We start from the raw sequence: 15070 nt of genomic DNA on the forward strand, positions 1-15070 counted from the left end.
TCCAAAACAGCGAGCAAAGCATGCTCGACAAATAACGTCCCATTACTATGGTTGCAGACTTTGCAAAATCAAATGCTGCATTTGCCAACAATTGTTCACAATGGAAGTGACCCCTCATTATTGGGTCCAAAATCCTACTGTAATATGCTAGGGGTTTGTACCCCAATGTAGTTCTCTGCGGGAGTACTACTGCCATGACTGTTCCATTTGTGTGCAAGAATAAAAAGAAATCCTCAGAATAATTGTGAATCCCCAAAACTGGCGCTGTGCATATTGCCTTTTTTTAGTTCATCAAACCCATCCTCCATTTCCTCAGTCCATTCAATTTTTTCCTGATTCACCTGTGTCTTTTTCAGGGCCTGCAACAAGGACCTTATATATGAACTATAATCAAATAACCATGCTCTGACATAATTACACAGTCCTAAAAACTGTTGCATTTGCTTATCGTGTGCAGTTTTGCTGTTTTCAAAATTGCCTCAGCTCTTTCAGGCATAATCTTCTTTCCTTCATGTGAGATTAACTGACCTATGTACAACAATCGATGGAAACTCACAATACCCCTCGGGCAAAGGTGTACTTTTCAGCTTAGTCTGATGAAATGTGAATGATGTAAGATCTTGGGAGTCTTTATGCAAGGGGATTGAGAAAAACACATATTTCAAGTCAATAACTGTGAAATATCATGCCTCGACAGGGATATTACATAGGATCATCCCCGGATTTGGAACTAGAGGATATTCTGCCTCTACAATCTGGTTAATCAGCCTCATGTCCTGAATTAAATGCTACAACTCCCCTTTTGATTTTTTGATAGGGTAAACTGCGATATTGCATGGTGACTCTGATGTCACTAAGATGCCTTGATCCATCATGGCTGGTATAGTCTTAATAATTCCCTCATTTGCCTCTCGAGACATAGGGTACTGTCTTGCTTGAGGTAAAATTGCTCCTGGCTTCAGCGTAATCTTAACTTCCCCCACCCCTTTCAACAGGTCTACGTCATAGGGGCCCATAGTCCATAAAGAAGTCGGCACCTTTTCCATATCCTCATAAAAAAAATGCAGGGCACTGCTGCACAATCATCATCTTCTGTGGGATCTCTCGTCTCTCTGTCCTGATCCAATACGTAATGCTCATTTCAAACACCACTTCGTCATTGACTCTAATTATGCCCTCGTCAGTGACGTCAGTAAATCTGTATCCTTCCCCAATAGCAAGCACTGTTCTCAATGGCCTACTTCATCATAAAATCCTTCAAGCATGGCCAGCTCCCCTCACACTGCAGCTGCCTGTAACTCTCAGGGCAAACCTGCCCCCCCTCTTCGTCCATGGGAATCTGTGGCCTGAACAGGAATTTGTCAAGTATTCTCATAACCTTGCGCACTAAACTAGGTAGTCATGTTAACAAAATGTTAACAAAATGCAAACCCCTAGTGAAAGACTTCAAGTTCTAATGCCGCTCCTCTCATGGCTATTTGTCCTGTAAATGCCATGTTTAAATAATGTATTCCTGCCATTGGATACACTATACCTTCATCAGTGAAAGAAATTATCCTATTTTTCTTCGTCATTAGATCTCTGCCAAGTGTATTAACTGGTGTCTGTCTTGAATACAACAATGGAACAGACATGTCACATTCACCTATACAGACTGGCAATTTCTCAGTAAAAGGAACTCTACTTGTCATTCCAGAGAACCCTGAGCATTCATGGCATTACCCAATAATGAAAATGTTCCCTCTCGTATACATAAGCGAGTCACACCTGTCTCTACTAAAAAAGAAAAGGGTTTGCTTCCTATGGTAACATCAACCCTTGGTACCTCTTGAGGATTGGGCGTCACCAATAGTACTTAACACATCAAGTTACCCTGTGAGATGTCCTATTGTGGGTACATACTTATTCCCATAACTGTGAAAGGATTTCCTCCCGCGACAGTGATACCCCTACCCTAAGAGTCAATACCTGTGTTTGCACTCTGCTGTATCTGTATGGGTGCATGCTGTGACTGCCCTTGCAGTGGATTCAGTGGTGCTCACTGTGGTTGCAAAGCCTGCTGTGTTGGCGGTACCTGTGTTTGATACACTGTCTGATGTTGGGCGAACCTGTCCCTGCTTTGTGGGCTATATGCTGGAGGATAAGCTGTTCCCCCCTTTTGAGAATTGCCCATTCTGCACATACTCTTGGCTCCAACATGTTCACACGATGTGCCCTGTCATGCCACATGTCCAACATACAAGAGTGAATCTTCTAACTTGCCCATCCTGCATGCCTTGAGTACCACCTTGCATATTCTGAAACCCGCCTTAGTTATTCTGAAATCTTCCCTGATTAGTCTGAAAGCTTCCTCTTCTGTGGAAGCCTCCCCTGCCTCTCGGCATAAATCTGTTCCTTCCTTGATCTGACTGCTGTTGGTTATTCACCTGCGGCGTACCTGATACTTGCTGTGATCCTGGCCCTTCTCCATTAGTCAGCTTTGCCCCATCTATAGCATACTTCAACAGTTTTGTATGCACTAACTTAGCTTCTTCAAGCTTCCTAGCATCCTCTCTCTTTTGACTTTTCTCCTGTAACAATCAGCAATGGTGCGCAATGGTCAGCTGTATTTCTGGCCATGGTTTTGCCTCCATGCCCCCCAGGTACTTGAGCTGTCTTTGTACCTGATCTGGAAACCCTTGACATAATATATGATAGAACACAGGCATACATTTTCTCCATGGTTCTCGAGTTTACAAAGACCACTGCTCTTGAAAGTTTTGAATGTAAGCAAGCGGATCTTCCCCTTCCTGCATCTTACATGCCATTATAAATCCCATATCTGATGTGTCAGGCTATTGTACTCTGAGCGCTTCCCAGACTGCTGCTCTACAATTATTAAATGGCACGCCATTGTGCGCTGTGTTCTGTCCTGTGACACTTGCGTACCCTGCTCTCATCCATATGTCATCAGCCCTCTCCCCAAGGATAGCTGCTAGAAAACCCTTAATGTCCCCCTATAGCTAACGTGATTCCTTCTGTCATTTTATCTAATTCATAGATCCATTTTCCGGCACCCGAAGTCAAACTCAGGAGTTTACACCTTAAATTATCCTTGTCCATCTGGCGCCATGGGATATACTGCAGTCTGGCCCCTCCTTTTTCTAACAAGGGAAACTGTGAAATCCCAAAATGGCAACCGGCATTTCCATAGCAGGGACAATGGTTCCTGATCGCTGTCTTCCTGGCAAAGACCTTAATCTGCTCACATATGGTGGCAATTCCCCTCTTACACTATGGGATCGCCCTTTAGATTGTTTTGTGCATGCCATAGGCTCTGGCATTCTTTCTTTTGGTACGTCCAGATCCGACCATCTAACCTCTTTGCCTGAAAACATCCCTCAGAACTGCATGCACCAGCTCCCTCCCCCCCACGGAAGGTGTCCCTGTCTTCGTCGGACATGTCTTGTCCCCAACTCGTATGGCTATCCTCCTTCTTGTCTCTGTTTAGAGTCAGCCTGTCCAAAAACAAAGCTCTGTGCTCAAAACTAAACAAGCTACCCTCCTTACCTCGTGACTGGAAAATCTCAAATCAATCATCTTTCCCTTTGTTTGTTTGCTGCTGCTTTAAACTCCTTTAATGGATATACTCCATCTTTCATACTATCGTAATTGGGCACAGTGATCCCCCTTGTGCCCATGGCATGAACATCTTATTTGCTGTGCCCTTAATCCATTCTGCACTATATTGTTTAAGCTTGGGTATGTGTTTTGGCAGCTGTTTGCACAGGTGCATGAGCGGAGTATTATCTTCCATTATGACAAGTCACAATCGACTGTCCATACTTACCATCGTTTTACACAGAAAATACTTTTCAGAAAAATGACACAATATGAGAGTGCACCAATCGTTGCAGCTCCAATCCTCTATGTCTCACTTTACTTCAGTCTACCTATTCAATAAATACCTTCAACAACTAAATAAATAAATAATCTATTCTTTAGCCTTTCACCACAATCTATTAGTTGTCGCTCTTTGACATTTTCACCATATCCTTAACACATACAACACATACAATACACAAACAAACGAACTGGCCGGCCGATATATGCTTCTGCCAATGCTCCTCGTGGCTACTCTCGCCCCTAATAATGATTCCGATCGGAGTGTGAGTTGCTCTCTTTAACAGATCTATCTGTCTGTCTCCTATATATCTGTTCGCATTTTAAAATGACTCCTTCTAGACGTCCTTGACGTAGGATACTGGGCTTACCTTTATTGATCGCTCCTTGTCCACAGCGAAATACTTCTACTTGACGATCTTCGTAATTACCTCAAATACCCCTCCAACCCTCCTTTACGTACTCCCATTATCACATTCCCCATTTAGTACACATTACATTTGCCAGCTCTCTCAATCTACTCACCAATCCCTTTTCAGCTCCTGAGCCTTGGGATTGTCACCTCCTTAGCCGGCCACCTTAGCTTTTGGTCCAATCAACTGCCTGTAGAAACCAGGAGGGGAATTCCATGAAAGAGGGACCCATCCCACCTATCTTTTAGTGACTTGCACGTTTTTACTGCTGGCAGCTATCCACAGGGAGCCTCACGGTCCTCCAGCTAAATGGCAGAGGACATCTGATATTTCCGAGACCCTTAAAAGCCTACTGGGTCGAAGGATCTCGAATCATCATCTCTCTGCTACCACGTGAACCCTAGACCAAGCGCCCTTTAAGACGAGGTAGTAATACTTTGAGATAGATGGGGATGCAGAAGTTACTCAAAAATCAATAATCAAACTGACTCAGGAAGTTGGCAAAACTTGGTGCTGTTTTATTTGCAATTGTCTAAAACAGGGAGTTGCAACGAGCATCAATGGACGTTTGCTCGATTTCTCTCAGTGCATATCAAAAAAACACAACTTCTATAGTCTAAACTTGTCATAAGTAACGTCACACTACGTGGCAAACTACAAAAACTTACTGGGGTATATGATAGGATTACAGGAAACATCTAAGTATATGTTCCATACTAACGGGGTTGTGTTTGGGTTTCTACTGTGAGGTGGGCAAATAAGCCCATCCCAGGTGCACGTAATTTTTCATGTCACACTAATACTCAACACTTTATTGGTTATACAAACTATAGGGCTCTTTCATACATGGCCCCCTACCATTGGTTTGGCACCTTTGTGCCCTTCTGGAATATTCCACCTGCTAGCAGCATGCAGGCTGCTGGTTCGGAATGGTTTGCGTGATCATGCCGCCCCACGAATTAGCCCAAAATCTATCATCATTCTTGCAGTCTGCCAGTCAATTAAGGCATTGAATTTGGCCTTGTAGAGGTGCTCTGTGCCTGAGAAATAAAAGGAATATCTTCTTGGCTTTGGTGATGCTCGACCCAATGTCTATTTTGATCTGACCATGTCACTGGAGACCGCGTTTCTGAGCTCTTTTTTGTATTTAATTCTATTAAATGATGAACTCTTGATGCCTTCAGTGTTTTTCCATTCCACTTCAAACAGAAGTTTGTTTTTTTCTCACATTCATGTAACTACTGGATGGACAACCAGGCTTACGGTGGCCTTGTGGTCTTGGTGCTGGGCCAGCCAAGCCTTTCTTGTATTTCTCCATCGCCATCAGTTATTTTCCAACTGCGCCACACTGAAAATCACTTTCCAATCACGTGGTTTCAAGCCTTGCTTAAAATGCACTTTCTATGTATTATAGCCGCAACTATTCACTACATAGCCAGCCTTAAGATCTTTTTGTCTACTTGCGTTACTGCATCTGTACAAGTGTAAAATGATTTGTATTTTCTTCAATATTTCTGTTGCATGAGCATCTTCATTTCTAGCCCGAAATGTTGCTCATCTTTACCACCTCCTCTTCAGAACTTATAGAAAGACTATGTTCTTTTGCCTCTTGCATCTTTTCTAGGTGCGTCATCTCTGCTCCACATGACGATAGCAGTCTTCTCTTTCACTCATTTTCACACTTCTTCCCGGACTTTGTCCAAAAGGCCATTACTTCTTGGTGAATACATATAGGGCTTTTTCAATAGATACCTTGTTTCCAGGACTTTCTGTGGTACAAGCATCCTCACTGGTACTGCACGTGTTTTAATTTCCGGCTCCCAATATATAGGCAACATGGGGACAGAGCTTTTGGTGGGGGTACTTAACTCCACCTCTACAAAATCATTTCCACTTTGACATTCAGGAGGCAAACAGTACTCTTTTGCTCTATTTAAAGTTGTATTCATAGATCTTAGAAGACACTGTTTGAAAGAATAACCATTCTAAATGAACATGGACTATATTAAGTAAGATGGGTGGTAGGGTATGCCAGTTACTGTACGTGGACCGTTATGGGCCGAGGCTCTTGGTTATGCCATATATATGCACCAGCCTTCGGCTCTAATACTTCATCGAAATTATGGAGCTAGCAGACACAGGGTGAAATCTACCCAGAATAAGCCAGCTTAAGATGGTCTTACTTGAACAGTGCTTACATCAGTGTCACACTACCACAAGTGGGTATTTCCCAGGGGTCTCCTAAAGCCTAAAGGCAATTAAAGCCCTTCCCTGTCCTGAAACGGGACTCTTGGTCCTCTGTACTGCATTGGGAGAGTGGTAGTACACTCTGCAATTGGAGTATATAGCTGCTAAGCATTAACTCCCAGTGGTTTTATTAACCGCTCTCCAGGCGGTTGGTAAATGTCATGCAATAGGGCCCTTGTATAGCTTTTTCATCTTTAGCCCTACCTGGCATTTGACCGACTGATGTTTTCTTCCTTTCTCAGCCATTAAGAGATAGGTCTTGTGAATGTGGGTTCACTCTGCAAGACAATGCACAACTGTGCCTTATTCAGATCTTCTTTCCTGGCAGTGGAGAGTTGTTTCTCATCCTATTTTCAGTTAGTGAATTGACAGTGGGAGATAGAAATCAGAGATTTGATTGACAGCAGAAGGAAACCTTTTTCATCTTCAGCATTCTGGACATGGACCAATCAATTTTCCACATGCAAAGTGCCTTGCTGAAGTCAGGGGCGCCACCAAGGGGTGGCCAAGGGGGGCCACGGCCACCCTTATAAACACGCTGCCCCCCCCAACAGCACATTCACTTATGTGTTTGTTTTGGTGTGCCACCTCAAGATTTCCAGTGTGGCCACCCCTATGAAAAATGTCTGGGGGCGCCACTGGCTGAAGTTCCGGATATGTCTGAGAGAGCTGGATGAGACCTTATCAGTTTGCTTCCAATTTTCCTTTAAAACATCCATCAGATATGCCCCCTTACTCACGTAACGCTAGAAAAAGGCACGAGAGGGCGCCCGTGCATGCGTGCCCATGCAAAGTGCCTTGCTGAAGTGCCTGATACGCGCGAGAGCACTGGAGGAGTCCTTATCAGCTCGCTTTCACTTTACTTCAAAACATCCATCAGAGGCCACGCCCCCTCACTCACTTAACGCTTCAAAAAGGCACGAATGCGCACCCATGCAAAGTGCATTGCTGAAGTGCCTGATACACCTAATAGGCGCGAGGTGCTATGGCATCATCTACTGGTACTCCAAAGAACGTTACATACATTGTCATATGGTATTACCTCGCTATGCTTGTTCCTTCATCTGGTATTTGAACAGTCCTTTTTTGTTTATGTAAAGGTTTTCAATGTTTCAATCTGTACTACTATCCACCTCATTCGGATTGTGAAAGGAAGTTTATCGTAAACATGGATGTGGTGTAGGCATTGTGTTCTTTACTAACAAGGTCACGTTTTCTGGCCTGGAGCGAGGAGCGTTTGGCGTCTTTTTAGACTTGCATAATCAAACGTACACAACACGCTTGTCATGAAGGTGATCGTTGTAAAGGCTCTGAATGACAGTTATCACGTCAGAGTAGCACTGATAATATCTCAGCGATCTCTTGTGCATTAGCTCACAAAAACTGTGTTCTCCATTTTTCCCTTGTAATAATACTGATAACGGTATCAAGGTCAATACAAACTCCTGACATGGTAGGTGGTTTGCGTAGTGGGAAATTCTTAAGCAAACAAGTCGCTCCTTCGCAAATGAATGCATCCATTACCATTCAGTTTCACAAATGCTTTTCAGCGACTGAAAACACTTCCCCAGTGCACTCATTTGGTAGTGAACGCCCAATGGACTCACACACAGCGCCCTATAGTCAACAATGTATGGCCGCTGAACCTAGCGCTAGTGGCAACCTAATTTGGCCCCCGATGTGTGCGCAGGTGCAGGGAATTGTACCGGACCATAGACCCTCAACAGTTTTCGCTCATGGGTTTGATGGAGGCCCCAAGCTCACTTCACATGGACTGTGCTCTAACAGGAACTTCACTTTAAAGACCCCCTATCGGCCTGAATTTGTGGAACCATTTGATGACCACATTAGTATTATGGAGGCCAAGATAGCATTGAACAAAAATGGCATACTCACTCTAATGATGGCCAATTTAATTGTGCCTCTACCAGCTCACCTACCTCTCCTAGAAATCATGCCACCACGAACACTTGTATTAAAACTCACCAAAATATTGTCCCACATGACCACAGACAAAAAAAATGCAGGGCCGATGGAGACGTCCAGTCAACTCATACGCTAGCCCTTGACCTCTCGAAATTCTTGATTCGGACAGTTGCACCTCTCCAGTATGAACGAGGATACTTAATCTCCTGGATGAAGGCCACAAACTGACTCATCAAGAGCTTTGTGAGACTAAGCTCTCCATGTGCGACATCATGCGCAAACTACACAGACTAGAAGGTTTTATGTTTGCACATGAAAATGTCCAAGGAGAGAAATTGCCAACATTAGATAAGATGATACAACCACTAAATGAAACAAAAGATAACATAACATAACAGCAGCCAAAAGCATGCAAAATAAAATCAATTATATGCCAACTGGACCTGTGAACAAATCTTATGCAGATGTCGTTCGTGATGACATTCCAAAAAGTGAATCCAATGCCCACGCACTAATCACCATCTTATTAGAAGGTGTAAAATCCAATTCTGCTTAGCTGGATGATGTGTTTTGTTACCTACTAACGCAAAAGGGCCTGTTGTCTCATGGTCTGATTCAAACGACCACGCTGAACTCTGACACACACATGACTGCTGAGGCGTCGGTGGACTAACCAAACAGTCCATCACCACTGATAGCTGTCATTGAGATGACAGAACTTGCAAATGATGAAGAACTAGTCACTAGTAATCTAGTAGACACACAGGAATCAGAACAAATGTCTCAACCAATTCTGCCTCACAAAATGAAACATGCTCATGCTCTTAAACGCAAGTCTAACATTAAAAAAAATCAAACAATACAGGCCAAAAAAACAAAAAATCCCAAAAATATTAAGGTAAATGGTCACAACTCCAACACCAAACATATTTGCAATCTGTCCAAGGACGATGATATGATCGACCTTAACCAATTGACTATAGAATCAAAGTTGCTTCTCAACTTAGACCAACAGTCACCTAAAGGTGCATCGAAAGTTGGATATACTGTACCAACAAAAAACATAACGAAGCATTACAATCTCAGCAGTCCAGCAGCTGAGAACGGTGACAGCCATGCTGCAAAGGAACCATCGCAAAAAACGACAGCGTCCATTTCCCTCCCTCTGCTAAGACAAAATTGAAACAATTTAATCTAGCTCAAGCTTACCCAATCATCAATAACAAGCAAATAAGAGTTCCCAAATCTGGCCCTAGCAATGGGAACCTTCAACGGAGTCCATCTTCTAATAAGGCCACCATTGAAGGGAGTGACGATGCAAATCCTCAAGTTGTATCTCTGAACGTTTCTAATTGTGCCAATAAAGAGATACCTCTTCAAAAAACAAAAAACATTGCCCCTTCAGCTAACGTCGACAAATCTGAACAGCCCACTGTAATTCCCTCAGGTATTCCTCCAAAAGCGACCTCTCCTGGTGTGTTGCCTACCACTCCTGCTTCTTGTTCTTCATCTAGTGTAGCAGACAGTGTAGCAGACACTGGGGAACCCGACATTGAACTAACTGGGGACATACCTAATATCATAGGATGGTCTAGCAATCCGGCAATGAATGGTAAACAAAGGTTAAACTGCTCTTTTATGCTAAACACCTTTAAACAAAGTCCAACTCTTAGGACTTTACAGTCAGAGGACATAGACTGGATAACACTCTTGACTCACAACAACTACCTAATGATCTGTGGTCTTCACACACACGTTATAACTGCTCATTGAGATCTCACTTTGCATTTATTTCAAACCTTGGAATGGTCCAATTACTTTTTACAGGCTCAGATATCCACATTGGAACCTAACAATGACAATGCACAAAACAACTCCAACACTGACATTTTTCCCGAACTGTCCACTTTAGCTGGCACAGTTAAAAATCATCCACGGCTCGCTCCTTTATTGTCTAGCATTTCAGAATTAACTAAACCAACGAATCAGCTATAGCTGCCTAGATTTTAATATAGTGTCATGGAACTGCTGTGGCTTTACTAATTTACAACTCTGGTTAAATTCACTATCAGTAGTAGAGCAACCGACTGATCATATTATTCAAGAAACCATGAATATAAAATATTTCTCTTTAGACGGCTACTCCACGTCCTCATTTCCAACGATACTTGCTATGGCGGGTAGACCAGCTGGCGGCTTAGCCGCCCTTGTGAATAACAAATTTAACGCATAGTCTATGTTGAGAGCGAGTTCTAACCAAATACTAGCCATAGAATACTCCATGGCACAAAAGTGTATTTTTAATTATATTGATCTACTTCAATCCTGCGAGAATTACTTTAGATGCATTTTTTCGGTGCCTTGATTCTGTCTTAGAAGAAGCCTTCTTGTACAATCCTGATTACCATATTATATTGGGTGGAAACTTCAACTCTGCATGCTCCCCAAATATAAAGTTTCAATTGTTGCTCACTAATCCACAGACTCCTACTTGCCCCAAGCAGAGAACCAAACACTAGGTTAACTATTTGGATGACTGCGACTTACATCTGTTCAACTTTGAGAGTGGCCCCCATATAGGTACTTGGCAAAGAGGATCGTCGTCATCTTACATTGATTACTTTTTTGTACCTGCCAACCTGCTTTGGCTAATCTATTATATTCATATTGCAACTTTAACCAAAGGCGATCATACTCCCATTTCACTGAGAGTTAAACTCAAAATACAGCCTCTTCTGATGACTCTGTTCCTTACACTAATTCAAATGCATAGATCTTGCTTGTCAGTACAATGGAATCCCAAGTTGTACAGGGAACTCACGCGCAGAGGTAACATGGATGTCTATCGGTTACTCGATCAAACCTCTATTCATGTAAACCTTGAGACCAAGGAGAATTGGAATACCACAGTAATTCAATTTCATTTAAATGAAATAGTAAATAGAGTATCCACTCGGCAGGGACTGCACAACTATCCCTATAATTCAGACATCGCACAACTAAAGCGCGACAAGAATGGCAAGTTAAGATCTCTCAATAAACTGCTCATCTTGTGTTCCAACATCAAATTTCATCAACATCGCATACGGCAAAGCTATAGAAATAAAATTAAGCTTCTCACACATCAACGCCATCTAAAAGAGAATCAGCAAATGATTGCCTGTTTATGTAAAAGAGCCACAAGAAATATTTGGGCAGTACCTCGTAACGTCACTGCTCCAAACTTATTCTCTACTCAAAGCATTCAATTCTCCATTGAAGACATCATAGGGGCCATTGACAGCTTAAAACACGTGAAAGCAGCTGGCCCAGATGGCATCCCATCATGCATTTTGAAGTCTGAAGGACACTTTTGGGCATCCATTCTTCATAGCAAATTCGAATACAGTATTCGCTCTAATAAAATTCCAATGTCCTGGCAGAATGCTATCATAATTCCAATCTATAAGAAGGGTGAACCCCACGATCCTATAAACTATTGGCTTATCGCCCTTATGGACGCTGCCGCAAAGGTTTTCACAATCCTAATTCTCAAACATCTGGAAACTTTTGTCACTGACAAGGACATTTACTCTAAATATCAGGTGGGATTTCGCAAAGCCATGGGTACTTCCTTGAATGCCACCATCATTGCTCACCTGTTGGCTAAACATAAAACTACTAATTCAGGTCCCATCTACATGGCCGCTTTGGACATGTCTTAAGCATTTGATTGCATTATTAGAGAACTTCTTTGGCAAAAATTCTTAAATTGGGCTTTTCACCCTTATTAGTTAATCTTATTGCCATGTTACCTCACAATACCACATTCCAGATTCGCACAAATCAAGAGGGAGCTCTGACACCCCTAATTCCAACCGATATAGGGGTTAAGCAGGGATGTAATCTCGCCTCAACACTGTTCAATCTATACTTGTGCGATCTGGACAAAATGTGGAATATGGAATCCACGTAGTAACACTGGGCAGAATTCAATTGCATTGGATGGATTTTGCTGACGATATTATTATAATTTTATTTATTTTTTTATTTTAACATGTTTTTATTAGCATTTATGAAGTTAAATTTGATTAAAATCAACATTATTGTATCATTGCTGTTCAAATTCAGAACCATTGCTTACATTAACATATCCACTCAACTTGATAACAAACAAGAAAGAAAGAAAGAAAAAACCAAAACGGCCATATTCACATGGCAGTGGAGGGTCATTACTAGTGTCTTTGTTATTGGGGGTTCGATGGGCTTATAACTCTTTATCTAGGGGGTGGCAGTAGTTGCAGGGGGATAACGTTCCATTTGCAGTATCCACAGTTTTAATAAGTTCTACGTATCAGTAATGTGTATATTCAAGCGGGTTTACCGTCGGACGGTTGAAACATGTCCAAAGTCAGCGTTTTCCAAGTGTCATGTGCAACACTCGTATCCTCCTCAGTTCTGGATATCCCCTACCCCCACACCCTGGTTTCCACCTCTGTCCAATGTTCAAATTCCCTATGACATCTCACATATTGCGGACCACCAGCATTTTTCCATGCCATAGCAATAGTTCTTTTAGCCAATATGCACACCATGTCCTTGAACTTAATGACATGTTTGATTTGACTCATTCTGGGGTAGATACCCAGCAAGCATTCCCCTGGGGTCCATTTGTATCGCATTACTCCAGCTTTCCTGCAAGCATGTTCTATCTGGTCCCAGAGTTGCCGCACCTACCTACGTACCAAGAACATGTGCATTAGCCCAGCTGATTCCGCCTTTCACCAAGGGCAGAGCTGACTAATAGTGGGATTGAACTTGGCTAACCCCAGTGGTGTCATATACGTGTGGTACAGGACATTAAGTTGGATCAAATGGAATCTCGTATTCCTGGACACTTCACGGGGAGACCTCAGTGCCTTCTCCCATTCCTTCTCAGCTATTTCTCCTTTCAAGTCGGTTTCCCACTTAGTTTTCAATATTGCGCTCATAGGGTTGGGTCTATTTGCCAGTTGACTATATATTCTGGACACTGGTCTCCAGCCATCTCCCAAGTTGTGCATTAGGGTCAGTAAGGGGTCTGTTTCTGGCTCTTCTGGCCAGTTATTCCACCTCTTTTTGGCCACAAGCTCTACCTTCTGATACCATAAGAATTGCCCACTAGGCAGCCTTTCTTTATCTTGCAGTGACCCAAACTCCCTAAACATTCCTCCCTCATGTACATCCCCCCAGGTATAAATGCCCACCTTTCCCAGTGTTTACCACTTGTAAATCAGTGGCAACCTTGCAGACATCTGCAGCTATCGGGGTCTCAGGCGAGTAGGGTTGTTTAAGTTTCATTTGCACCTTCGCCCTATTCCATACCTGTCTTTCCGCAGTACAATCATGGGGCTGCACTTCAGGCATTGTGGCGGTATCCACAGCCCCTCCTTGAGTTGTGCCAGTGCCACCAGCTGTCTTAACAGTGCAGTCTCCAATGTGGTTTCGTCTGAGAGCCATTTGGTCACAAAGCTAAGTTGTGCAGCTATATAATATCTCTCCAAGTCCGGCAGTTGTATCCCTCCCTCTCTGTATGGGAGAGTCCGCACCGCCAGCGTCAGTTTATGTCGCATTGTGCCCCACAGAAATTCCCTCAGTAGCACTTCTAGTCGTCTAAAGAATGAGGCCTTAATGTAGTAGTGCACATTGTGAAAGTGATATAGAAACCTCAGGAGAATAATCATTTTGGTGACAGCCGCTCTCCCCATTACTGACAGTGGCAGTTTAGACCAGAAGTTCATGGATTTCCGTACGCTTTTCACCACAGTGGCGTGTGTGTCTGATGTTCACTCCCAAGTACCTAAACCCTTCTAGTTGTCACTTTAACCCCACCTTCGGGAGATCCTCCCCTCCCACTCCCTTCAGTCCAGCCAGTGCAAAAATGCAAGATTTCTCTTTGCTAAAGCTAATTCCTGATATTTTTGCATAGTTATTCAACACATCAAGCATCACTGGTGCATTATGCTGCGGGTCCTTCAAGTATAATAACTAATCATCCGCCTATAATGAAATCAGGTGTTTAATGGCCCCAACCCAGATTCCGGCCTCAATGAACGGTTTCCTAAAGTAAACTGCTATCGGTTCCAGTCCCAGGATATATAACATTGGTGACAGAGGGCATCACTGCCTCGTTCCTCTCTGTATATCCCAGGACATTTATGCTATCCTTCCCGATTTGACCCTCGCCACTGGTGCGGTGTAGAGAATTGTCACCGACCTGTTAAAGTATTTGCCAAATCCAAATTCCGTGAGTACTTTAACAAGCCATTCCCACTATATCAAATCAAATGCCTTTATTGCATCTAATGATATTATTGCGTAGTGGGCTTGGGAGCTTACCGTCTCCGCCATTACATGTTGTAGCCTTTGCAGGTTCTCAGCCATGCTGCGACCCAGTGTAAAACCGTTTTGGTCCTCAAGTACTATTCTCCCCACCACCCTTGATATCCTCTTTACCAGTGTGGTCGTTAATATCTTGACATCATAGTTTAGCATCATTAATGGTTGGTAGGAATCGCACTCATCTGCAGCTTTTCCTGGTTTTGGGAATGGTATCACCAGCATTTCCCTCATGCTCTCTGGGA

Source organism: Ambystoma mexicanum, chromosome 5q (assembly GCF_040938575.1).
Source record: "Ambystoma mexicanum isolate Mex_15411 chromosome 5q, UKY_AmexF1_1, whole genome shotgun sequence".
Classification (NCBI taxonomy): domain Eukaryota; kingdom Metazoa; phylum Chordata; class Amphibia; order Caudata; family Ambystomatidae; genus Ambystoma; species Ambystoma mexicanum.